The 15,440-nt window shown below is 36.9% G+C and overlaps 1 long non-coding RNA gene across 1 annotated transcript in view; it reads right to left on the bottom strand.

Moving 5' to 3' along the window:
- The window catches only part of LOC106902727, a 367,986-nt gene extending 353,903 nt beyond the window's left edge, over nt 1-14,083 (bottom strand). Inside the window, exon 1 of the long non-coding RNA XR_001414569.1 lies at nt 14,008-14,083. This is a non-coding gene — a long non-coding RNA (uncharacterized LOC106902727). The remainder of the gene's footprint in view (nt 1-14,007) is intronic.
- Between the last annotated feature and the right edge of the window lie 1,357 nt (nt 14,084-15,440).

Genomic DNA, 15,440 nt, shown 5'->3' with positions numbered 1-15,440 from the left:
AATTGGGGAAAAATTGCTAGCCCCTTTTTTATTATTATTATTATATAAATTTAGTATCAATATGCACAGAGTGTCTGCATTGGGTAGACATCCCCTGCTGTTAACAATTGTGTGTGTTTGTGTGTGTGTGCACGCAAAATTTTGGACTGTAAGTTTTTCCATTTCTTTCTTTTTTTTTCTTGTAGTTTTTTCCTGACCATCAATGTGTAAAATAAAGAGACCTAAATAGTAAGACAACAGTAGTTTGTTATCATGTATATTACAACAGTTATACTGTGGTCTCAACTAAGTGTGTTGCAGATAGAGTAGATTATTTAAATCACAGAGAATAGAATACAGAATAAAAAGAGAAAGCATAAGGTTTGGGGTTTTTTTTTAAGTCTTTCTTTTTTAATCTAAACAAACATTTAAAGGACAGCATCCTGGTGAGAAAGAGGATGTTGTTCGGATACACAATTCACCTTATAATTGCAAATTAATTTTAAATAGGTGCATAGGCAAACAAACTTTTTATAACCCATTAAAAGAATGGCATGGCATAACATAACGAGTATTAGTCATGCCTGTCTGTTAGATAAATTTAGACATTCTCAATCTTTTAAAACCTTTATTTTTCCGTAAGTATGTTTTAGCTACAAATCAAATAATAGTCACTTTAAGTGTTGAGTATAAAATAGAGACAACATTTTACTCTGCCATCTCAGCCTCTATATGCAGCATTAACTGCAAAGCGATAGCTACAGAAAGAAGTCTCAGCTGTAAGACCACTGTCCAGGCTAAAGGTGTGTCCCTCCTCCCAGCCCCAGTTTTCTGGAATAACAGCAAGTAGTTTTGAAAATATACAGGAATAAGAAGCTTTGGAAATATTCAGCTTTTGCTTCAGCAGTCCTGTAAATACCCTGAGTACAGGAGTACATTCATAAGAAGAAAGAAAACACATGGGAAAGAGGAAATTTGGGCATGTAATTCTCTAACTAAAATTTAATTTTACTTACTAAAATTCTTGCTTAAAAAAAAAATAAAATTAAAAATCCTTGCCAGCTCTCAGATGTGTAGCTTATTCACCCAAAGGTTTTCTGGATACACTAAAACATCTTTCTTACCACAAGGTGGCATCTTCTTATTTTTATATAAAACATCTGAATATTTACATAATTTGAATAATTTTATACACCTGAACGTTTCTAATTTTTTTTATGACAGCCATTTAACATCTGTTCAGATACCTAGCAATGATGTTAGACTTCACCTCACAAATGCTTGTGGAAGTATCTGCTGCTGCTCTTCATATACTTTTTTTTAATCCACATTAAATACATACTGAATCCCTTCCCTAAACAACATGCTGACAAGACGTATATGAACACACAAATACTCCTTTCAAATTCTGGGGCAACCCAAATTAAGAATTTACACCACATGTTAAAAGCACTGAGCTTTCTCCTAAAACACCTATTGAAAGAGTACATTACTGGAGTAATCTGACCAGTTTCTCAGCATGCAGATATTTTAAAATATAGCACAGAAATCCACTAAAGCCAAGGAACTTTACCCTCCCTACTCTATACACATAACTCAAACCAATTCTACAAACAGAGAAAAAAGCATGAAAAGCATCAGCAGGGTTTTTACTGCTAATATAACCCATATGAGAAGTAAAAAGGGAAAAGTTTAAACTCTCTCCCTCTCTCTAATAACTTTCATTTTGCAGTTATTCGTCTCCTTCCAAAGGTGAAGATTTTCATCTAATCAGAAGAGCATAATGTCTACTGACTATGTTCAACTTAACACAAGTGGAAATTATTACATAAGAGAGAAATCAGAGGACTGAGTTCCCATGACAGAACTGATCCTCCCTGCTATTACATTGCTTTAAAAGCCAAAAAGAAAAAAGGAGATTTTTATTTGTTTTCAAATACTACAGTTTCATTAGATAGGATCCTAAGTCTACTGATTCAACTGCAAAACTGCTATCGAAAGGTTACAAACTCGGTCTCCTGCCCCATAACTAAGAGAAGTTTAACTACCATGGTACACCACAAACTGAAGGAAATTTTATGCCAACATTTTTTCAGGAAAAAATTCAAATTTAGTGCTTCTGAAACATTACAGAAATTATTCTCTGCTCCTCAAACTTGTCCTAAATATGAAAATTTATCTTACATACTAATTTATTTTTAACTTATGGTGCTTTTCTTTATCTTTTGACATAAAATTGGTTTGGTTTCTTAATATGAAACTATTTATTTCAGAATTTACCTCAAAGAAATTTTGATTTTAAATGCTTGATTCTGAAATTAAGGTTTTTGAGTCAAAGGGAAGAATTTTCTTCTTTACAGTCAATCATTTCAGATCTAGGTGCAGTAATTCTGCATATTGTACCATTGTACAAGAGCATGAGAATATTTCCAAACTTGATTCTTTCACCTCCCTCTAAACAAGATATTGGATACATATTTTTGATTTCCATAGTATTTTTTTTTTCAGCAAGAAGCAAAATGTCAGATTATTTATCATGCATAATCTAAAAACATGGCTGCAGTTTTGTTAAAACAGTTTGTGCTCTCAGGTTCCTCTGTGTCCCAGCTGAGAGACTAATAAAGGGAGATGGCTGTATAGATCCTCATCTGCTCAGCGTTAAATGAGTAACTTCACTTGAGAGCTGAACTACGTACCCATTTAGAAGCAGTGAGACTAGAATGGAAATGTCTGCAAATACAAATGAAGCAATAGGTCTAGCCATTACGTTTACTCCCAATTATTTGCAGCTGCAAAAACATACAGACAATATTTTTCGCATATAAAATTACATTTTTGGCCCCAGACAAAAATCCATTCCTATCTCTTATCTAATGTTCTGGTAGAGCTTTCAGAAACCATGTATTACAGCAGAAATCTTCTAACTGAACTAAAGTCTAGCAGACCATCTGCAAATGAAATTATTTCCAAAATTCTTCAGTGACGCCACGTCACTTTAAAGGGATGTATATGACTACTGCTTCCAGTATTACCTGAAAACTGAAATAAATTTTAAAACCACTCTTGCATGCACAAGTAACAGGATGCTTATACTAATATGCTACAAATGATACAAGTACACAAATACACAACAACATGTCAAACTGGTAGAAAACCTTCCAGTGAATTTTAAAAGGGCATTCCTTCAGTGAACTATCCTAATAAAAATTACTTAGTTTTGATTTAATGGCCAGTAGTTAAGAATAAAAATAATGGTCCCAAAATAATCTTCTGCTGTAGTTCCTTTTTTGTGTGCTATTTGTTTTTAATTTTCAGGTGTCCACACCAACGTGTTACTCTATTTCTAAGGACTTTTAAGCAGTAAGGGCCAAGCGCAGTGGTTTGTAGGGTCTGATGAGAGTTGAAAAATCCCTTCTGCCAGCCCTAATCCTTCCAGGAAGGGGCTCTCAACGTCTCCTCAGGCCTCCTGATGGCATTCAAGAGCCAGGCGGACAGAGCCAGAGGTCACACTGCTGCTGCCCTCAGCAAAGGTGCCCCCTCATTAGTCCGAAAGTAGAAAAATACAGGTAGGCATGGGGCAGTGATCACTGAGATTGTGCTAAAACCACAGAATGCTTTCATATCTTGTAAGTCCCCCATGTTTGCCTCAAAATGAAGGCAGATTTGATCAGTGTTCAAAGCTTCTGATCCAAATATGCAACAGCTCCAATAAAATACAAACATGCACTACCACATCCTTAGTGTATGTACCTACATGTACTACGTAGAATACTTAATCTTCAAGTAAATTTATAAATGCAGACTTTCATTCTTTGCAATATCACTAAGAAATTCTCTAGACATTTAGAGCCAAAAAAAATCAAGATGACAGGAGTTGTTTAACTTGTATAGAAAAAGGCATTAACAAGCCCACTTAGTAGCTGAAGCTCTGGCCTAACACAGGAAGCATCAGCATGAAGTCCAATTTCACTTTACTGAACCTGATCTCACTAGTGACATTCATCATAAAATGTCTTAATTTGTGTGCAGTAGGTATAAACTAAACACATGGGATGTGACATCCCCGAGGACAGTGCCTAGGTCATGCTACGATTCAGTCACTTCTGTGCTATTAACTAATGCTTAGTAATAACAATACTAACAACAAAATAACTTAAGAGCAAAATCCTCTGTGCTGAAGTGAAAAGGAGGATTACTGCTGACTTTATTGTGGGGTGAAATCTTGGCCTCAGTCAGACCCGCAGGATTATACCAGCTGGCCTACCAGAGAAACAATGGGATAATTCAAATAAGTATTAAACCACTCTTCTATATTTTACTCTTCACACTAGATAAATTGATGGGGTTCAATAAATTCTGCTTAGAAACTGGTGAACACCCCACAGAACACACATATACTGTAAACACAACAAAAAATATTTTTGGTCCTCACATAAAACTTACCTTCACTGTTCTGCATCTGAGGTTCTTCCCTGAGCAGCACAACCACCACTCAAATGATATCTGGTCCAGCAGCAGCTCTGCTGTAGGTGTTATCATCACATCTCTTCCATATTATCTTAAGCTCTCTTCATATTAGAATATAACAATCTACATCGAAACCCCCAATGCTATTAACAGTTACCATGGCTCACATGCAAGATACTTCTATTATTCCACATTACAAAGCAGTACGGAAGGAATTCACAATCTCTGTACCGTTAGTGTTAACAAATGACCTTTCCATAGTAGCTATTGCAAGTTACCTCTTCACGAATTGCAAGAGAGCTGTCAATAATTTGCAGCTAAACCAATACATTTTGCCTAGGAAGCAGAGTTCTTCCACGTGTTAGCATAAGACAATGAAAAGCAGATCGTCTGTTTTGGTATCTTATGGGCTACTCAGTTATTCTAATTAATAAATGGAGCAGACAGCCTACATCTCCTTATAGTTTACTTCACATTTCTTTTAATTTATCAATGCAAAATAATTTAGCAGAGAGTCATTAATCGAATTTCTTCTGAGAGAAGCATTATTAGATATGTTAAATCTCAACAATGTTGCTTCAAAACAGCTGTAGCCATGGACATTTTAAACTTTAATTGAACATCTGTGCACTTTAATTAATTTGAACAAAATGCAAAGGAAAAAATAAAAGCAACAGTAGGCACCATAAATTGAAAAAACTAATTTTAATTTTCCAAACTCCCTCAAATGACAACTCTTCTACATACACATCGGGTTGCAAACAGCAGCATTAAGTAGCACGAAATCACTACACATTTCCAAATATGATGCAATTTGATTTCATAAGATAGAAACGGTGTATGAAAACCAATATTTTCACATATATTATACAGTGTTCTGTTTTTCTCCTCAGCCAAGGCCAACTGTACCAGAGTTTATTTAAGACCTCCAGCTTGGACCAGAACTTACTCAGAACCTAATTCCTAGCCACAGTACCTCAGTCAGCCTCTCTATTTATCTAATTACTCTATAAAGCGTAAGAGAAGACAGCGATGTTTCTTTTTACCCAAAAACTTGAGTGCCAAGAACAATCCTGTCATATTTTCAGCTGGAATGGGGTTGACTTTCTTTTTAGCAGCTGATGTAGTGCCGAACTTACTCAGAACCTAATTCCTAGCCACAGTACCTCAGTCAGCCTCCTGAAAGCTGAACATTGTTTTTCTCCTCAGCCAAGGCCAACTGTACCAGAGTTTATTTATCCTATGGCTACACCGCATGGGCGCAGCTGATGTACCTCGATAATGCAGCAGTCAGATAAGCTGCCTGAAGTATCCAAGAGAAGCAATGAAGAGAGACTTGCCTTTTCTCCTCTTGTGCCCATCAGGAGATGAAGCACCTGCAGGAAGACCTCCAGCCTGCACCAGAACTTACTCAGAACCTAATTCCTAGCCACAGTACCTCAGTCAGCCTCTCTATTTATCTAATTACTCTATAAAGCGTAAGAGAAGACAGCGATGTTGCTTTTTACCCAAAAACTTGAGTGCCAAGAACAATCCTGTCATATTTTCAGCTGGGATGGGCTTGACTTTCTTTTTAGCAGCTGATGTAGTGCTACGTTTTGGGTTTGGGATGGGAATACTGTTGATAGCACGCTAATGTTTCTGGTTGTCGCTAAGCAGTCAAGGCCTTTTCTGCTCCTCACCCCACCTGTGGGTAGGCTGGGAGTGCACAAAAAGTTGGGAGGAGACACAGCAGGGACAGCTGAGCCCAACTGACCATACCTTCTGAAGTCATGTTCAGTATATAAAAAGCTGCCAGGAGAAGAGGAAGGGCAGGTACATTCAGAATTATGGCATTTTGTCTTCCCAAGTAACAGTTATGTGTGATGGAGCCCTGCTTTCCTGGAGATGGCTGAACATCTGCCTGCCAATGGGAAGGAGTGAATGAATTCCTTGTTTTGCTTTGCTTGCATGCACAGCTTTTGCTTTACTTATTAAGCTGTCTTTATCTCAACCCATGAGTTTTCTCACTTTTACTCTTCTGATTTTCTTCCCCATCCCACCATGGGTGGAGTGAGTGAACCACTGTGTGATTCTAGTTGCTGGTTGGGGTTAAACCACAACATCTCCACAAAGATGTTCTCCTCAGTGGGAATGCATTCACTCCCACTTGAGCACCCTTGAACCAGCCTTTACAGCAGGGATGAGAAACACCCTGCACATCCTGCCTGGAGGAAAGCTTTGAGCATGGGGCCAGTACACAGAAAGTGCACAATACAGCCCCTCCATGAGCACTTTTAAAATTACTGAGCCCTGTTGATGTAGATGCCCTAGACTAGAAGAGGACCCCAGGCACAGGATACCAAGCAGGCAGGTAAATATTGCAGAAATGCAATATATGTCCATGAATCAAGGATTTTTTCAGACACGACTGTGCTCAACACTTTCTGTTAAGCACTTGATGACAGCCTTTTACTCCAGATGTAGTTTCTAAGAATCAGTGACTTTAGCAGCTCTGAGTCGTGGCTCTGGAAGTCCCCACCTCTCTTATTTGTAGAGCTAGTAACTGCTGCTGTCTGCACCATCACCATGTGAAAAAAGGTCTAATTGATTAGAATTTTATTCATGGACATTTCTACATTCAAGGTGGCTATTACCTTAGAGCTAATAATCCACCAAAGCACACACAGACAACTAACCACAACGGAGCCGTACTCTGTACAAGACAAAAACTAGATATCGTGTCCGTACTGTCAGTTCTGCAGCTGTTAAGCCACAAGTGATATGGTGCAAGGCATACTTGCCTGATATAACTACCATCCACAACTGAGATCATATCATTTAAATCTATCCTGAGAAAAAAAAAAATAGGATCATTTTCTGACCAAATGATATGAACTGGGTAAAGACGAGGTTTCTGATTCTTTTCAGATCTCCTTTAACAGCTACTTTGTCCAAGGGTAACACTCACTAAACAGCTTTAAAAATTAACCTGTGGATCTCCTTTAACAGCTACTTTGTCCAAGGGATAACACTCACTAAACAGCTTTAAAAAGAATCTTAGGTGTGGGACACAGAGTAAAGGTATAAGTAACATGTAAGGAGCAAATAACTTGTTTCATGGTCCTCTTATTTACATTTTCTTTCCCCCCCAAAGGTATGTCACTGTTCATACTTCACTAAAGCATTATTGTTTCTTCTCTGCAAAACATTCCAGCTACTACTTCAAATTAAAGAAAAAAAGCTGCCAAGAAAAAACAACTTTTAAGATGGATTCAAGTATAAAATACCATAATTCAAAAACTCTCTTGTTGAATCAGATAATTATAACTACCAGAGACTATTTTGAAATAGTTTTTACAGTCTTAGGACTATTAATGTCATGTTCAAATTACTCTGAGGCTATTTTGGTTTTTTGTTGTTGTTGTTTTACCATTCATGGGGATACAATGACTCATTGGCACATTTCCAGCGCAAGATGCATTTGAATAATACATGGCATGCCCTTTAGCTAGCATCATAATGCCAGATTTAAAACAAGGTAAGAAGTTTCTCCATATACACTCCCAGTGTTCAGCTGCTCATAATCTATAGCGTTAACAATTTATCATCAAGCCCAGAGACTTGCTGCCAACTTATCAAAGTGGCCACTGGATGCATATGATCTAGTCTGAGCATCTGGCTCTTCACTGTTCCTGACATTAGCACAGACAACAGAATCAGTGGACTATTGAATGCAATTACAGTAAGCGAGACAGACAATAAAGATTGATAGCGCCTTCTCTTTTTATCACATACAAAACTAGTGGGGGTTAAAGCTTTGCCTTGAGCTGCCTTCATTTAACAATGATTGAAAATATGCAATTGTGATGGTAAAACACTGCAGCCTGTACCACTTCATTTACTGGACACATTATCAAATTAAATGAAAAGTGAACTGCCAAAAGCAACAGTTATTATATATTAATGATGAATATTTACTTAGCATTGTTCACAAATCATACAGAGAACAGAATCCTTCTTGTTATCTTCTTTGCAGGCTACAGATGAGTAGTTTAACATTTCTATGTTTACGTTAAATCTTCTGTCTACAAAGCTCTAAATACAGACATGTGCGATTGGTTTTGTGACTATCCATGTGGTTACAAATGTGCAATTAATAAAATGCTCCAGTAGTAAGTGAATCCTAATTGCTGCAGAGATTCTTTACCTCAAATCACAGTTGGTATTGCTGAAAGTACTTAACTAACCAAAGAAACGAAAGAAAATTAGTATTTTATTTCCAACAAGTTTTACATCACAGGTCACATGGTGCACAACAACTTTTAACAAACGGGAAAACGCAGAAGCAGCCAACACAGTGGATTTATTGCAAGACGTATATTGTACAGGATTTCAAACTGGTTACTGGTCTTTGGTCACTGTGTACTGGGTGAGCTAAAACTATGTGATGCATTGGAACTACACAGATAAGAAAGTGGAGTTATGCAAATAACAACTATGCAAGTAGTTGACTGTTTTGCTTAAAACTTTAACTCCTTCTTTTACAGAAGCCATGCTAACAACAACATTTTTTCCTCAAATTACAGACAAATCATCGTCCGACGTATGGTGACAATCTAGCTACTGAATGAGAGAGCCAATAACTTTTTGGCAGTTGTGACCTAGTTTGTATTGATTATTTTAACAGATAAAACAAGGAATTTCTTTATCTGAGTGTCATGTAAGAATTGATACCATAGAGAAATTAAAGTAAGAAAAAATGGTCTTTTCTACAAGCTCAAAATTAAACACTACAAGTACACTGTCAGCACCTTAAAAAAAAGCCTCTTGTCAAATTTAGATCAACTGCCATAAAGTAGTGGTTGGACAACATGTGGTCCTGGTACTGCCTGCATTGGGGTTACATATACAACAAATGCAAACATATGGTCCTTGTCATGCAATGATATCCATGCAGGCATATTTTTGCCTATGTGAAGAGCTCTGCTTGCCTCAGAAAAGCTCTCGATGCAGGCACTAGTCTGTGCAAGTGGCATGCTGAGGTATCTAAGACTAAACGACTAAACTGAGAAGTTTAAATAAAAATAGGCACTTGCTTTTTTTTCCCCTCTGTACAGCCCTGGGTAAATAAAGCCATTCACAGAACACTCACTAATCTGCATGAACTGTATCCTTCAAACTTTTCTTCTTTTTTTTAAGTAAATGGATTTTAATCTAGGAATTTGATTTCTACAAATTGTTGGTGTAAAGGCACTGTGGACTAAACAATACAAAAGAAGAAAATCAAGGGAAATAGTTTGGCTTTTTTGCCATATGCTGGCATGTAAACCATAAAAGTGACAAACACACAAATATGCCACAATGGGAAACTATGCGCTGATCCCACGCAATAAATTGCAACATGCTGTATGGTACCGTTTAACAATAGTGCAAAAATAACTGTAGGAAACTCTGGCTAAGATGGCCCACAGACAGTTTTGGAAGGGATGATGCATCAATAGAAAAACTACAAGTAGAATAAATGAATTATCTTAAGCCTACTGAAAACAGGAAACCAAGAACACTTCTATTTTCAAGTGACATTTATTATCACTCTCCCCCCTTTTTAAGCAGACAAAATAGCTAAATTTAACCAAATATTTTTCAAGAAACACATCCATTTTATTATGTTCATATTTACTTGCTGTAAATATCAAGAGAAACATTAAGTAGATTTTTTTTTTATCCATCTAAGCCACTTTTTCCATTTGAATTTCCATATAAAGAAACGATAATCTGTTCCACAAAGCAACAGAACTATTGAAGCTTGGTTTTCTATGATAGCTTATTGTCCTCCCATGCCACCTCGTTACCTTTATTATGCAAAAGACAGCAACAAATGCTGTGGTTTGTCCCAAGCTTTGCACACACTGACTGGGCAGCAAGCTGCTGCCAACAAAGAGAAAAGGTAGCAAATGAGTCCCTTCCAAAGTCTTCTCAGTGAAGCACTTATATCTTTCTGATATCCAGACACCAAGAAATACACAACTCATAAAACATCATTACTTTGAAACTTTGATCACCTTTGCAAACAGCTTAACAAATGCTAAAGTCAGTGCAGGGAGAAGATGTACAGGCCAAGAGGGTGAACCTCACGTCCTTAGAAAACCAGACTAGATGTGAAACACACTCACAAAAGGAGTAAACATCACCCTTGAATTTTATTTCAGAATTGAGGGAAAAAATAGAGAGCTGACAGTCACAGGACAAAACCACCATCAAACAAAACAAAAGAAAAAGTTAAAAATCCTGTCCTTAATGTGATTCAAGCCTGAGATGAATCAACAGCTCTGCTCATCAGTTAGGGAACGGCACAGTACCAACCCCACACCATGACTGTATAGCACAGAGAATCATTTTTGGAGACAAGCAGTTGTATCACAGTTACAGGAACCAACAAATGTAGATACAGATTGATAAAATGAATACGGATTCTGACTTTCACACACTAGTTTGCATTTTCATAACTTCTCCAGTGTATTTCAGTGAAGATATTGTCCATCTGCATCATATTTCAACAGAAGAGGAATAATCAAGTCAGACATATACGGGTGACTGGGGTGGAGAGATTTTGTTATTTAAGATATTCTCTGAAAAGCAGGGAATCAAGCTTTCCACCCTACCCCCCCCTCATTTTGCCATTCCTATTGTGTCAAACAAAACCAAAAAAGCCAACCACCAAACCAAGAATGAAGTCTCACTCAGTTTCCTCAAATACTGCCAAGACAAGCCCCAATTCCCAAGCCACCCTTCTGCACTCAAGTATTCCCATGAACTTAGCGTATGCTCTTTTCTCCAGAAAAGGGAAGTACGTTATAGCGAAAATCTAAGAGTATGGAATGACACACGGCCACCACATGCTTCCCCACATCAGAGCTTAGTAACATCAGCAAATATATGTGAATTTTAGTACCTCTATCAATAAGCAAATTTGCTAATTTTAAAATATTGCCTTACAACAGACAGAATAGGTCACAGCCAAAATACTAACTGAAAAATGGAACAAGAAAGCATTCCAGTATTATTCCAGACCACTCTTGACCTTAAACCTACTGATCTAAGCACAAAAAAGAGAAACTCATGTTCTCGAATCCCCTTCTGAACTCCGGCACAGACCTTTGCTGTGGCATCAGACAAGAAACCAAACACCTTGTCTGCATCTGCAAGCCTGCCTAAACAACGCTGTAATTTATTCATCCTTTAAAATAAATCACAGATAATAATCCTTTATGCGCAAATACCTCAAGTTTGGGGAAAAGAGCTTGTTTCAGCCAGTTTGTCAGAGGCATGAAATAGGCAATATCACGCAAGACGAGAAATCTGAAAATAATATTTAGCGCGGAATGGAAAAACTGCTGTTATATAACATAAAAAGTCCAATGTAGTCATGCCTTAATATTTTCCAAAAAAGCTAAATCATGTTATTCTCAGAATACCTTTAGCAACATACCTTCTTGGTCGAAGACTGATTTAGCTTCTTGCGATGTCACAAGAAGAAAAATGGCTTTGGTACGGAATATGCAAAATATAAATTTCTTAAATTCCAAAATGGATTTTTCTCATCACCCACTTCATTTAAAACCAGTTTATTTTAAAACAGTTAACTAAGCCTTTTACACACACTTTTATAAACTGAAGTCTCAAACCTGCTATCACTTTTAGTGCCAATACATGTTATGTGTTGGTTCTTTTTATTTCAGAGGGATAATCAGTATGCATACTGCTAAACATGCAATTATTTTGCAGGGCTGCAGCCCATGTTAAACAAGTCCTAGAGAAAGGACATAGATAAGGTTTGGGTTGTCCCACTAGTACATCTCTGAGACCAAAAAAGAGAGTTTTCATAGTGATGAGAACTTCATGGCTATATAGAGAGTGACTCAATCACAACAAAATCCAGTGGAGGACATCTGTTCACTTAACCTCACACCTCATTAAGGGACATTTTTATTTGCTTGTTTCTGCTATGACTGTCAGGTGCCCATTGATCTAAGTTACGGTCACACATGTTATTTTGCAAGTATGATGAAGCATCTTCAAAAGTTAATTACAGCTGTACTGGGCTTCTTCATCAGAGGCAAAAATGTAAATGTTCTATTTCATGGTGGTACTGAATCATGTCCTTAGTGAGGGTCCGGAGCGGAGAGATGCAAAAATCTCTCAATAGGTATGTGAGAGGAGAGTGGTTTTGTAGCCATCCTCCAAAACCCATTGGAAAAGACTGAAAATGCCCAGAGATCAGAATTTTCCTCTTGACATCCCTTTCTTTCTTTACTGACTGCGGAGGAAGCACAGTGCAATTAATGTCCTATCGTAGGCGCCTTGAACAAGGACCTAAAGCCAAGAAGATGTGTCAAGACTCTACAAGAGAACCTAGCAAATAAGAATAGGTCTTTGGCAGCCTTCCCACATGAGCTGGAGCAAAGTACTTGGGCTGTCTATGTTTCAATTCTGTGTGTGTTAAAAAAAGGATAGCATTACTGCCCCAACCCACAAGGGCACAATAAACACATTAATGATTATTATGCCCTCTGAAAATATGGTAATGAAGGTTTTAAGTATAAGCACCATCATTAGAAATGTTTCTATGCATTTATTTTCACTTAACAGCTCTCTCCGTTTTGCAGAGCTTCCTTAGACAGCGATCTTGCAGCAGAACTTGGAGTGACCCTCAAGCCATGCCCACCAGAAACTTTAGAGGATTTGTGAAAAGGGCTCAGTTGATGCACCTTCATAGTAATAGAGATGTAATTCTGCTTAGCAGGGGATTGCAGGAGCAATCCCCACTTGGTCAACATCCACAGAGGATGATGACAGATGCTTCTGGGTTTATTTCTTTAATTACGTTTCACAGGCAGTGTAATTTCTTAGAGTCTTCTCAACTACTAAATTCCATTACCACCTCCATTCCCTGACAGCTCTCCTTGGCACAACAAATACAACTTTAAGAAAGGACACAAGGGACACCAACCCCAGTGTGCAAAAGCCTTCTGTAACGACCCTGTAGCATGCCCTGCTCAGCTTCAGTAGACAACTGCACCAAGCAGGAAGGCAAAGTCTGCTCTCCAGCCCCAGAAAACAATTCCATAAAAGCTTTACAACTGTGCTGATTTCCACCTTGCTTTTTCTGCACCACTTCACATAAGGTAGAATGCTGTACCACAATGACATCACTTTTTCTCATTAGGCATTTAAAAGCAAAAAGACTGCAACTGAAATCCTTCAAAAAGGATATTTTTAGTTAACTCTGAGATAGAGCAGGGAGCTAAAAATGTACCCCTCATCCCAAGAACCCCTTCTCTGACTTCATCTTAAAGCTGAAAATCACAGTATTTGACACAGGGTACATAAAGATCTTCAAGTCATAGAACACAATGACAAGAAAGTGAGAAAGACAAGGAAAATGGCAAATATTGGACTAGTCAGGACTATAAGATCAGGCACACAAAAATCTGGCGAAAAATAATTGTTTTACAGCTAAAAGCACAAACAGAGGAAACCTTGACGGGGGGCAAAAAAAAAAAATAACGTGAACATTACCTTAGAAATTCACAGCCTAGTCATTCATTTGAAAGATCTCTTCGAAGCAGCTGGTTTAGACTCTGGAAATCAAAATAATAATAAAAATATAATTAAGATAAATACATTTATTATTATTATTATAATTCTGGAACATCTTATAATAGGAGTTAATAAAAAGATAATCTTCCACTTCGTGTAGCCCCATGCCTGCTCAAGAAAACACTACAGATCTGCTGTAAGGACACATGGGCATTTGCAGAACCCGCACTAGTTTAGCAAATACATTAGCAGAGGCGTACGGTTACTTTACCAAGAGATAATTACTTCTCCCCCCCCTTCTCTAAATATGATAAAAAATACATTATTTAAAAATTAAAGGCATTTAGAGTAATAGCCCTCCAAATGCATAGTATTTATTTCTTCTTTTATCATCCATAGTTTATGGCATTGTTTGGGTTTTGGTGTGCTTTTATTTTTTTCTCCTGCAGTTTACTTAGTATTAGACTTACACTCATCTCATCAATAAGAAATGAATTTTCGTAACTTTCAAAACCACTATATTATTTTTCCTTTTATTTGTAGTGAGTTTTTCTTCTCTCAGTGGTATTACTGCAATAAGTCAGTCATTATTTCTTTATGTTTTCCCTCCTTTCTTTAGTATTTCATTTCCCTTTACAGCACATCTCGTGATCACAAAGAAAACAGAGACACTTATTTCTTTTAACAGTTGAAATTGCTGCAAGTGATTTAACTGTCATTTAATCTGATTCTTCTCTTCTGTCTGTGGAGAAATATGTTTAATGTACTGGAAATTATGTTAATAAGAAAAAGCATTATCTCATTTAATGAAATAAATATACAAATATTTCAAAATAAAATAAAGAGGCAATCTTCACTGAGGAAAAAATGTCTCTTATGGTTTGCATAAAATAAACAAATGAGAAAAATTAATGAATACGCTGAAATATACTGACAAAAATTATGCCTAAACTCAAAAGGGAAAAAATAAAAAGACAGTGACTAAATTGCATCTCACCTAATCAAATGCTTTTTGAGAAAACACAGAAGCAAGCTTAAAGGATCAGAGTACAAATTATTTTTTAAAATTATTTTATTACCCTAGGCTAAACCTTTTTCCCCTCCTTTAAAAAAAACATGTTTTCCCTTTCTTTTTTTATTTTCTTCAATTGGTGTTGAAATAATATTTATTGTTTAATGACTGCAATTGCTTCATCCTTTAATTATCTTTGATCCTTTGCCACAAAACATATTTAATTTATGGCAAAGAACTTTGAACCCCTCTGATTTAGTTAATCATAACAGTCAATAAGTCTATTTCTAAGCTTTTACATTATGAAGTATGTAACTAGCATGCACTAAGGTTAAACAAATATTGTTAGTAGTGAGAGAAAAACTTGTAGCAATTATGTAATAAAAGCATGACCACTGCA

This window comes from Calidris pugnax, unplaced genomic scaffold (genome assembly GCF_001431845.1).
Source record: "Calidris pugnax isolate Ruff unplaced genomic scaffold, ASM143184v1 scaffold31, whole genome shotgun sequence".
Classification (NCBI taxonomy): domain Eukaryota; kingdom Metazoa; phylum Chordata; class Aves; order Charadriiformes; family Scolopacidae; genus Calidris; species Calidris pugnax.
Note: the sequence above shows the minus strand (reverse complement) of the source record. Positions and strands in the feature narration are given on the sequence as shown.